Source organism: Oculina patagonica, chromosome 6 (assembly GCF_052425735.1).
Source record: "Oculina patagonica isolate OP01 chromosome 6, crgOcupat, whole genome shotgun sequence".
NCBI classification, from domain to species: Eukaryota; Metazoa; Cnidaria; class Anthozoa; order Scleractinia; family Oculinidae; genus Oculina; species Oculina patagonica.
This window is the reverse complement of record NC_135763.1, coordinates 2,915,650-2,927,831: the sequence shown is the minus strand read 5'-3', so window position 1 is coordinate 2,927,831 and position 12,182 is coordinate 2,915,650. Positions and strand designations below refer to the sequence as shown.

At 39.5% G+C, this 12,182-nt stretch overlaps 1 non-coding gene and 1 pseudogene across 2 annotated transcripts; both read left to right on the top strand.

Moving 5' to 3' along the window:
* Window positions 1–74, top strand: Trnan-guu (transfer RNA asparagine (anticodon GUU)). The gene has a single exon. It is a non-coding gene; the product is annotated as a tRNA-Asn (tRNA).
* Window positions 75–912: 838 nt separating this feature from the next.
* On the top strand, window positions 913–5,398 carry LOC144656607 (uncharacterized; annotated as a pseudogene). Its single transcript, XR_013571329.1, has 3 exons — window positions 913–1,262; window positions 2,578–2,659; window positions 4,790–5,398. The product of XR_013571329.1 is annotated as an uncharacterized LOC144656607 (transcript).
* The last annotated feature ends 6,784 nt before the right edge of the window (window positions 5,399–12,182 follow it).

The window sequence follows — 12,182 nt, the reverse complement described above, 5'->3', positions numbered from 1 at the left end:
GTCTCCGTGGCGCAATCGGTTAGCGCGTTCGGCTGTTAACCGAAAGATTGGTGGTTCAAGCCCACCCGGGGACGTTTCGTTTTTGCCTTGATCAACAGAAAGTCATTAAAGTATTTGTAATGTTTTTAATTAATATATTTTTTCGTACAAAAACGAATCATGACTCCTTTCGAACATTCAATGGCATTTTCTCCACCCTTATCCCTCCTGTTGTGCCATTGAATAAGATCTTGTGTGGCAGACTGTTGATTAGGGGAGCTTAGATGAATTTATTTGGTGCTAAAAATGAGAAAGGACGCCTTAAGAGAAAAATAGCAGCCTAGAAATACTTAATTTATTACCAGATTTAAAGATACAAGGCATTTGTGATATTATTTGTCGGAAGATGTTCTCAGAAGCGCAATGGTTAATCGCAGGTTAAAAATACCGCTGTTGCTTTATGGATACCATTTCAGGAAACTAATCGTTTGATCAACTCTCCTGAAATACTATTTTATACTGGTACCTGTTTAAGAAATGATTGCTAGCTGTGAGGTAATTCGAAAGCGAATGGCGACTCGACAAGGTGTCCCGAAACTCCCGGGAAATTTATAGACGATGAAAACAGCCGGAAGTGTAGCCCGATTACGAAAATACGCCACTGGGATGCAGGGGGAAGCATGTCCACGGCCAAAAAATGCGCGCAAGCACCGTGTGGTTTGGATTATTGCACAACCGGGAAAACGAGTTATTGACGTACAAAGACCGGAATGGACTTTCTGGAACAATCCTGTTTAATTATTAATTTTTTATTCCGCGCAATTACATCAATCGAGCACACCCTTAACATTTCCATGGTTACAGACACGTCAGTTCATTCTTACTTAATATATCATGCCTCCACCTTATTTCTCAGTTTTAAGTCAGGACTGAGTCGCATCATGGCGTTCTTGAAGCTATTTTCGGTCCTTCTTGAACTTTTCTTAACTTTTCTTTATTTTGCGGCTCTAACAGAGCAGCAAATAGTCCGAGATCTTGCAAACGGTATAAGCTACGCTAATTTTGTCAAATATGATAAAACAAGACTTGATACCGAGCAGTTAGCGTCTGTAACAGCCAAATCGTCCACTGAATGTGGAGGGAAATGCTTGCTGAACAAGAACTGCTTTTCGGTGAACTATGGCGGGATTGGAGGACACGAATGCCAGCTACTTGCAGCTGACAAGTTTGATTCTTCTGATAAAATGACAGACGATGAGAATTTTCAGCATTTCTCCGTGGCGGTGAGTGAGTTCAGCATGCACGATTTACTTCATTGTATCTTTAATTATTTCACTGATAAGTATTCTGAAAGGTTAAGTATTCTGAAAGGTTATTCGTGCGAGGTGAAGAACTTCCAAGGTTCCAAGATTAACTTCACGCAAGATAAACTAATTTATAGCTGTGAATTGAAGTATTTTTTGGATAAAACCGTCATGTGGCCTTGGTCAAAGAGTATTTTTTTATACTTTGGGTTTATACAGAGATTTAGCATTTGAAGGGCCTTCCGTAAAATCAAAGCGTATACTAATTCCAACATTATAAAAACAATGAAGGAAAAAATCATACAAAACGTTAAAATTTTTCCAGCAAAAGAAATATTCTATACATTGAAATTGTGTGTCAACAGATCGAATAGCTTTCTTCGCTAACTCTTGAGTAATTCACTACTGTAACTAACAACTTTGCAATCGTGTTTTTAGAAACCAATTCTGTGCGGCTTGGCGGGAACTCCAGTTTTAAGAAAAAACAATTCATTTTGAAGTAACTCTTAACTTTTTGACGGGAATTTCAATAGTTGGTAAAACAAAGAACCTTTTTAAGGCAAATGTTTTCTCCAAAAATCAAGCTGAGAGAGAAAGCTAATCAAAAATAAATCTATCGTTTGTTTTTTACATGTTTCTTTATTTGATTGCAAAACTGTTATGCTCAGTGTTCGTACTGATCAGTTGTTGAAATGGAACTCGCACCTAATTAAACAATGACAATACGGAGTTAGAGTTTTTTGGTTTCAATTTACAAAAGCTTTTCACAAATTTACAAAATGAATTTGCGGTGAGCGACACTACAGTAACCTCTATGACAAGGTTAAACCTATCAGTGGCACTGCACTACAAGTAAATGCACTTCTTTCTGATTTTATTGTTTTAGGCACTCTAAACTCTTTTGAGGGGATTAATATTTAAACCAGTGTTTTGTCGGCTCCACGTATCTGCATTGTAAAGATTGCACCTTTATGTAGTTTTGGATGATAATCTACACTGTAAGAAGAAGTCGTTAATTAAAGCGTGAGCAAAACCAGGGGAACGAAACGTAGTTGTCTGAGCACGAAGTCAGTGCGACTCTCCTACGAGGTTTTTAAACCTCGTAGGAGAAAAAAAAGAAAAAAAGAAAAAAAAGTTATTAAAATAACTTTTTTTTTTAGATTAGCACAAGGTAGCTAAAAGTAGACGGATATCATTAACTCAAAATGAACTAAAATTCTCGTTTTGGAATCTCGATTGTGCGTACATGATTTATGTTGCAGGTAAAAAAGTGACTGAAAAATTTCTCTTATAGAGCTCATGTGACAAGCAGCCATGTTTAAACGGAGGGAAATGTTTACCAATCTATGAACAGAACAGTCACCTTTGCGACGAAGGTAGGCTTTAGCAAAAGTTTTTTTAGTTTTTAATGATATTTAATATTTCTATGTACATCTGCCCCCCCTCCACTCGGGGGGGGGGGGGGAAGGGGAATCTTTTCTATCGATCTGTTTAGTGTATTCCATCGCAGGCAGACCATCCTCCATTTGGGTGGTTTGCTTCTACGGACATCTTGAAACTTACTACAGACTATTGAAGTGTGATCTCGAGCTTTATAATTCATAAATTTCCAAATAATTGTTCACTGAGTCATGTACGTTGGTTTTTCTTTATCCCAGTTTCATAAGGTGGCGTTTTTTTAGACATCACTTTTCGCCCTTCTTCTTTCTTTGCTCAGAGCTTATTTCGACCACTAGTTAATACTGTTTTACATTTTTTACATTTTCTTTTTTGCAATAATAACTTTGGAAGTTAGCAAGTTATCTAATATTTCCGAAATCGAAGTTGGAAACCAAATTATCAACTCTTCTGTCGACATGGCTGAAGCATTCAATAAACATTTTACTGATATCGGCCAAAGCTTAGCACGAGAAATACCGGCTACTGATGTTGAGCCTGAGTATTACACTGTTTACAATTTGTTAACGAAAATGAATCATAGGAAGGCTGCTGGCCTCGACAGGATTCCTTGCGCGGAATTGTTAAAAATGGCCGCCAGCATCGTTGCTCCTTCACTTACTGGCATATTCGAGAAATCCATCCATACCGGAATTTTTCCAACAGACTGGAAATTAGCCAGAGTGACGCCTGTTTTTAAAAAAGGTATCAAATCAGATCTTAATAACTACCGACCTATATCAGTCATACCAGTGGTTTCAAAAATTTTTGAAAAAATCATATGCGATCAACTTTACGAATATTTGAATGACAATAAGCTGCTAGCTAACTGCCAATCAGGTTTTCGTCCTCTTCACAGCACTCTAACGGCCTTGCTTGAAGCAACAAACAGCTGGTCTGTCTTACTAAATGGCGTTGTTTTCATCGACCTCAAAAAAGCGTTTGATACGATTGACCACGAAATCATGTTGCGCAAGACGTCGTTCTTTGGTGCTGACCACAATACCCTCAAGTGGTTTCAATCCTATTTGAGCAATCGAAATCAAGCATGTAATGTCAATGGTTATCTCTCAACTGCAAGCACAATTACCTGCGGTGTGCCGCAAGGCAGCATACTAGGTCCTTTACTATTTTTAATGTACATTAATGATTTGCCTAACTGCCTACTTAACGCCTCTCCAAGAATGTTTGCAGACGACACTAACATAACCTTATCTGCAAGAAATTTAACTGATTTTAAATCAGATATTTATCCCGAACTTAGTAACCTTAATTGTTAGCTGAAAGCTAACAAACTAAGCCTAAACATAGTAAAAACTTAATTAATGATAATAGGATCTAGGCTAAGATTACAAACTGAAAGTGACGAATTTGATATTGAAATGGACGGGGAGAAAATCAAGAGGGTTGATCATACTAAATCGTTAGGACTTATTATTGATGATCGACTCTCTTGGTCAAAACACGTTGAAGAAATATCTAAGAAAGTTTCCTCATCTATAGGCGCTTTAAAACGTGTAAGACCTTTTATCTCTACTAAAACTGCGGTACAAATCTACAATGCCCTAATACTACCGCATTTTGATTACTGCAGCCCCGTCTGGGATTGTTTGAGCAGCCAGTTAAGCGATAAACTGCGAAAACTCCAAAATCGCGCAGCCAGAGTGATTACCAAATCGCCTTATGATACGAGCTCAAACCTCCTTTTGGAAAAACTCAAGTGGGAGAAGTTATCTAAACGTCGTCAGACGCAAAAAGCATTGATGATGTTTAAATCAATACACAGACTTGCCCCAGAGTACTTGTCTCAATTATTCACTACCAGCCGCGCAGAATACAATTTAAGAAATCTAGAAGGTAAACTTGACCTGCCCAAGCCACCCTTTTATGGAACAATTTGCCCCAGCAAATAAGGGATATTGGTTCCATTGGGCACTTTAAACGAGAATTCATAAATCGAATCTCTGACATATCGGTATAGCTTTATAGCTTACTGATGATTCTTTTTTTACCGTGTGATTAAATAAAGAAAGATTGATTGATTGGAAGTTTCTTCGGATCTGCTGCAGGTCAAACTCTCCCCTCCTCTGACGGGAACGGGATCTGGACAGCCTTCTGGTGGTATAATATCGATACCACGTGGCCATCAGGTGAGAGTGACGTCCTTGCTTATGAATTTGGTCATTGTGGATCAAGCGATTCTTACTGCTTCGGTCGCCTTCCCTTTGGACGCCATTGAAGACTCCACCGAGATGCTTGCCATTGACTCGGAAGGAACCGAGTACAAATGGAGTTTTGACTCCGGCAATTCAGTTGCGCATGCGGCTTGGCGGGCATTCCATGATCACCAGATCATGCTTTACGGTGAGGTGCTAAGGCAAAGCCCGGCCTGGAATCCAGAGGTGCTGAATGGGACTGCGCCAGAGAGAGACCAAGATTCATTCATGTACCGCGAGCAAAATGGTGTCAGGTCGGTTATGATGGATAATGATAGCTGTGATTGCTATACAACACTGAGTCTTGGCCATGGAATGTGCTATGAGACGCACAGAGAAGATTACAGCCCCGCCAATCAGTTCGGTGTGGATACCTTGTACGAAGCAGCATGTGTTTATGGGGTTGAGAATGCGCCACGCTCTAGCGTTGGACTGACGCTGTACTTTCGTGCAAAGCCGTGAATTCCTGCGTTAACAAAAGAGGGTCCTTCTTAACTATATTAACTTGATGGACGATGATAACTGTGATTGCCTTACAACCCTGAGTCTTGGCCATGGAATGTGCTATGATTCGCACAGAGAAAATTACAGCCCCGCCAATCAGTTCGGTGTGGATACCTTGTACGAAGCATCATGTGTTAAAGGGGTTGAGAATGGGCCACGCCCTAGCGTTGGACTGACCCTGTATTTTCGTAAAAATCTGTGAATTCCTGCGGGAGAGGGGGGGGGGGGTCTTTCTTAGCTATACCAATTTGTTACAAGGATTTTTTACCATCATATTTTGGAAAAACCAGAGCCCACACAGATAAGTTTTTTGCACATGTCTGTTCTATTGGAGAATCTTTCAAGATTTTTAAATCATGGCCATATTAGACAAGTAACATGATGAGAACCGCAACATCCCTAAAAATCAAACTGCGCGGTAGATTAAATTGGAGTTAAAATCAGTGTCAACAGAAAAAGACCGTATACATATTTAATGTTAATACTCTTTATAAATTCTGACGCTGACTTATTTGAGCGTAAACAACGCTCATAATGTGCTCAAGACGTTTCGACCGAGAATCTTCGGTCTTCTTCGGTTGTTATCATGGCATAAAACGGCTTTTTAACGGTTTCACATTGTACGCGCGTGCGAGTGACTAATACAAATACACGCGAACGCTGCGCGAGACTATGAACATTATGTAAGTGACTTATATACATCAGGGATGTCTATGTGTTCATTTCCCGCATTCTGGTCCCTCTGCGAATGCCACGCTTCTAGGAAAAGCCTCTTGTGGTAATCGCCTGACTTGTCCACCACCGCTGCATGATTGAAATCCATATTATGGCCAAACGTGTTCGCGTGTTGCGCGATCTTAGAGTTTTTGTCGCAAACACGGACTGTTCTTTGATGTTCTTTAATTCGAGTAGCTAACGCTCTGTCCGTTTGTCCATAATAGGTAAAATTGCAGTCAAAGCAGTTAACTCTGTAAACTACACATCTAGACTGGAATGCTGTGAGTTTGTCCTTCGGTCTGGGGAAGCGTGTGCGTAACGTGTTAAGTGGTTTAAAGCCAACTTTGACTCCGTTGTTGCGTAGAACTTTTGAGATTCTTTCAGTTACGCCTTTCACGTAGGGTAGAACAACAAACGATTTTGCGGCATCATTTGGAGTGTCGCTGCTGTCTGAGACACGACGATTAGCTTTGCGATGAGAATCACAACTCTTGATAAACCGCAATGGATAGTTATTGTTCATCAAAACTTTAACCACATGCTCCTTTTCTTTGCGTTTCCCTGCGCTTGTTGATGGGATATTTTTCGCTCTCTCAAGGAGTGTATTCACCACTGATCTCTTGTGTTGAGTTGGGTGATGCGAGTTGAAATCTAGATATTTGTCAATGTGCGTTGGCTTTCGGTAGACGTTAACCTGTATGCGCCCGTTCACTCTAGTTGTTGCGGTGTCTAAAAATGAAAGGCCGTCGTCACCTTCGACCTCACTAGTAAATTGTATGTGCGGGTTAATTGAGTTGAGGTGGTCATGAAACTCTTGCACATACTCCTTTTTTAAGCATACGTGGCTATCATCGACATACCTGTACCACCATCGTGATGGAGTTTGTAGAAGACCGAGCGATTTCATCAGCCCCGCATCCTCCACGATGGTGGTACAGGTATGTCGATGATAGCCACGTATCAACGCAACAACGGAGTCAAAGTTGGCTTTAAACCACTTAACACGTTACGCACACGCTTCCCCAGACCGAAGGACAAACTCACAGCATTCCAGTCTAGATGTGTAGTTTACAGAGTTAACTGCTTTGACTGCAATTTTACCTATTATGGACAAACGGACAGAGCGTTAGCTACTCGAATTAAAGAACATCAAAGAACAGTCCGTGTTTGCGACAAAAACTCTAAGATCGCGCAACACGCGAACACGTTTGGCCATAATATGGATTTCAATCATGCAGCGGTGGTGGACAAGTCAGGCGATTACCACAAGAGGCTTTTCCTAGAAGCGTGGCATTCGCAGAGGGACCAGAATGCGGGAAATGAACACATAGACATCCCTGATGTATATAAGTCACTTACATAATGTTCATAGTCTCGCGCAGCGTTCGCGTGTATTTGTATTAGTCACTCGCACGCGCGTACAATGTGAAACCGTTAAAAAGCCGTTTTATGCCATGATAACAACCGAAGAAGACCGAAGATTCTCGGTCGAAACGTCTTGAGCACATTATGAGCGTTGTTTACGCTCAAATAAGTCAGCGTCAGAATTTATAAAGAGTATTAATGTCAACTCCTGACTGTAATTTTGGTATTTTTCATATTTAATGTGTTACGTAATGAGTTTATTCGCCTATTTCTAAAAAAATCCAGTTAATAAACAACCGAGTTTATAGTCTTTCTCTAGGTAATTGCCTTCGTCAGCATAAATTCAGTAATCGCTTTTGATTGGATTTTAAATAAGGCAATGTTATCTATGATTCGTCTCTACCTCCTTTCCTCAAAGTTTCAGGGATTTAAAATTTTGGCGCGCGGTTTGGAACTAGTACCAGTTACACACGCGCAACGGTAATTTTAAAAATTCACTACTTAGCGTTAATAAACGCTCCAAAATCGCTTACCCCAAAAATATCGTCTTTGGCATTTGAAACGATCTCTAGTTAAGATTCACCCCCACCCCCTCAAAGGGACAATGTCGTAAGCTGCGCATGTGTTAGAGTGCATTTTCACATCAGCAAAAAATTTCGTCATTCCTCTTTTTTAGTGAGGAGTTCTAGTCGTAATTGCTTCCTCTAAAGTAAAAAGTATGTGGATTTCTCAAAACAAAATTAGTTTTGATGTCAGGATGTTTTAAAAAGGCTAAAATCATGCCGTGATTTGAGTCGCAGCGTGCTCCAAAGACTCTAAACAACTTTAGAGTGGATAGTGCTAACTGGTTTATGCAAATAATTTTTCCTCCAGTATATTTTAACAGATTTTTTTAAGTTCAATACGCCATTGGAAAGCTGCGTAAATCAAATAATGATTTGGAGGTCAAGATGAACTTAATAACTCAAGAACACGAAACATCATCTTAGTAGCGGCTTCGGATCTCTGAGTGTTTGCCATAAAGCTAGCGCAAAGGTTAAGTGTCAAACCTCGAAGCACGACCGCAATACTTTCCTCTTATGACATCTATAATTTCTCACTGTATTTTTGCTACTTGCGCCGTACTCCGACTCTTCGTCCCCCTGACCAGCGGTCGAGAAACGAGCTTCCCTGGAAAGTCATGATTGGAAGATGGAAAATATTGGACTCCGGTTAAACGGGCATGCTTAGCATGCCTCGACGAACTACTTGTTGTTTCACTTCCGGCCCATTATTGTTTTTAACTCAAAATCGATCCTGCAACGGGACTCTTACGAATCGCTCGTTTCGTCAAACTTGCGCAGTAAGAAGCAAAGAGTCGATACACGAATTTATATTTTTAACATGGATTTTACACGGAACACCTTTTTCTGTTTATGTTACAGTTATGACCCCTTGCTCAATTTGACAGATTTGTCTGTGAAACAAATTGAAACATCCAGACACAAAAATCGTGCATGCGCAATTCATGACATTGACCCTTTAATCAGTATTCTTATAACAGACGCTTCATCAGTTGCACCTTGTAAATTACACGTTTAATCTCGAGCATAAAAAACAAAACAGGAACAACAGCAAAAACAAACAAACAAAACAACAACAAAAAAGTTCGTTCACATTCGTGACCCATAAGTACAAACACACTAAGCTCGTGGGCAAATCTTAATGGTGTGTTTAATCAGTGGAAGGCGCGTCCACTATTTATTATTTATTACCGAGCTTAACATTTACCATCTTTACTATTTACTACAAGCTTGATGAATTCAACATTGCTGATCCTAGCAGTATGTAGGACGCGTGTCACTTATCAACCTAGTAAAATGACCCAGCTCACAACAAGTCTCTCGTAGCTCAGTTGGTTAGAGCGCCCAACCGGTGAGGCCATGGGTTCGATTCCCGTCGGGGACTCAAAATTTTTCTTTGTCCCATGCTCGTGTCATGTTAAATACTTCATCTTCATTATTTATTACCGAGCTTAAAATTTTGCCATCCTTATTATTTACTATAATGATCTTTATGTTATTATAAACATACTTGTATATCATTAGACACATTTTGGGTAACATTTTGTAGTCCTTTTTCCTTAACTGTTAAGCGAGGTAAAGAAAAAGATTTCAAAGTTACAATTTAAAGACAGTTGTATAACTCGATTAACATAGCAGGTGGGATCAACATTAAAATGACCGCAGAAAAGGCACTACTTTGTTGAAAGAACCTCGCTCATTTTCGTATTCTATGTTTGGGGAAGGTATACACTATTTGTAGTATGGGCAAGGTACCGCTAAGAGATAGATGCTCAGGATTATATACTAAAATATAATGGTGCTAAGAAAATAAACGGACGAATACCCATTAACAGTAACAGCTGAACAAACGTCTAGCTAATGATTTAATGAAACTTTTAGCAGTAAAATCTGTTGTAGTCTTTGTTTAGGGTTTGTATTTGCGTTTATTTCGTCTTTGCTGTACTTGCACTTTTTATCGCTTGTTATACACTTGGGATCTCTTTTAACTAGGAATAACAAGTCTTTTTGGTGTTGGGAAATATAATGTAAAAGAATTAAAGTTTCTAACAGGGTGGTAAAGGGGTTATGCGTGACGCGTGATTTAAGCGAAAATCAGCACGTGACACGTAAGAACAGCTCAAAACTAGCTGTGATCCGTAAATTGCAGGTTTAGTATGACGTGTAATAAGCATATTTTGAGGACCGAGATTCCAGCTAAAAACGTATGTGAAAAATGGTGGTTTAAAGGAAAATAGGGTCGTGATTCGAAATTGGAGTCCCCCTCCCCTCCTCCCTTATCACCCTTTAAGGGAGAAGTTCATTCCAGAATTGCCATTTATTTTCTTTACGCCAATAAAAGGTTTATACAAAGATATGTTATTCACCAAAATTTCAGCCTTCAACGCGCACTATAACCGTACGAAATCTTTCTTAAAACTCGACAACTGAACGCCGCCATCTTGGTGCTGGTAATGTATGCGTGACGTCAAAGAGCTCAGCCTGGAGTTTGGCGGGAAAATTTTACTAGTCGAAACTCCTTGTTTTTTGTATTTCTTGAAGCTCTGTTTGAGCAAAATGGAGTTGCACCAACAGGCATTTTGACAAAAAAAGCCACTTCGAAGAAACAAGTAGTTTCAAGTATTTAAATTTTCCCGTCAAACTTCAGGCTGAGCTCTTTGACGTCACGCATACATTACCAGCTCCAAGATGGCGGCGTTCAGTTGTCGAGTTTTGGGAAAGATTTCGTAGGGTTATAGCGCACGTTGAAGGCTAAAATTTTGGAAAATAACATATCTTTGTATTTGTAAAGAAAATAAATGGCCATTCTGGAGTGAACTTCTCCTTTAAAGTAAAGTTGTAAAACCAGAAAATTCGAGTGCAATACAGGTTAGAAATTACACAGGAGACCCAAACGCTGTATTAGTTATTCATAATCTTAAAATAAAAATTTTCTTATTTACCTGCGTTCCTGTGTATTTATTCACCGGTTTGGGGGCGATTTGAATTTAAACTAAGGCGCGCGGTTTACGTTGCGAGTTTTAAACGGTAATCGGTCTGTCGCAATGTCAATACGACTCGCCTCAATTATGTCTCAAGTTTTACTAAACTGTTATTATTAACTATTATTATGAATAACTAATACAGCGTTTGGGTCCCCTGTGGAAATTAGTACACTTGTTATCGGACCAAAAGATTAAAGATACAACCTTTAACGCCCAATACTGGAGTGTTGGTCCTTTGCTCTTATTTAAATCTGTTTGGTAGGACATCTTGAAGGATGGATCCCTTTAGTCCCTCGTAGGTGCGTATCCAGGAAACATTTTGTACCGTTTTTTCGACCGAATGTACGAGACTCTAGGGGAATCCGGAGGCATGCTGTATGTACCAAGAAGCAAAGCAATGTCGTCTTTTTGTTTTGTTATTGATATTGTTTTGGTATTGTCTGGAGACCGAAAACCTCAAACATTTAAAGTTCGTTGTCTTGTTCTATAGATTTGTTTGACCGGCGCTTTTCGATAAATGCTAGATGTATACGTATACGTATCCAGCAGCTAAGCAAGGGTTTCCCGTTTTCACATCAGTAGCAAGGTAGCACGAGAAAAGCATGGTTGTCGTCAGATCACCGAAGTTTAGACCGGTTGGGCGGGGTTAGAAATTGGATGGGTGACCAATTGGTACGACCCTCATAAAGCAAGAGCAGGAGAGTGAAAGTAAAAGTGAAAGTGAGAGTAAGAGTTGAAATAAACTAATTGTACTTGATAAAAATAACATTTTGACATGTACATATATGCGCATGTTTTAGAGAAATATCATTTATATGGCTTCTACCAAGCTAAAAAAGACCGATTATTTCAGCACGGTTATCTATCATAACAAAAATATTAGGGCGTATTTACTTGCAACATACGCGTATATAGCCGTCGCATTTTTTGAAATTTTTTACTGTTTTCGAGCTAAAAAACAATAAAAAATTCCAACGGGCAAATGCAACGACTATATGCGTATGTTGCAAGTAAATACGCCCTTACATCCATATTAAAAACAGCCTTTACTGGTTTGGACAAGAAAAGGCCTCAAATCTGAAAAACGGAATTCAGGCGACATGTACTACCTGT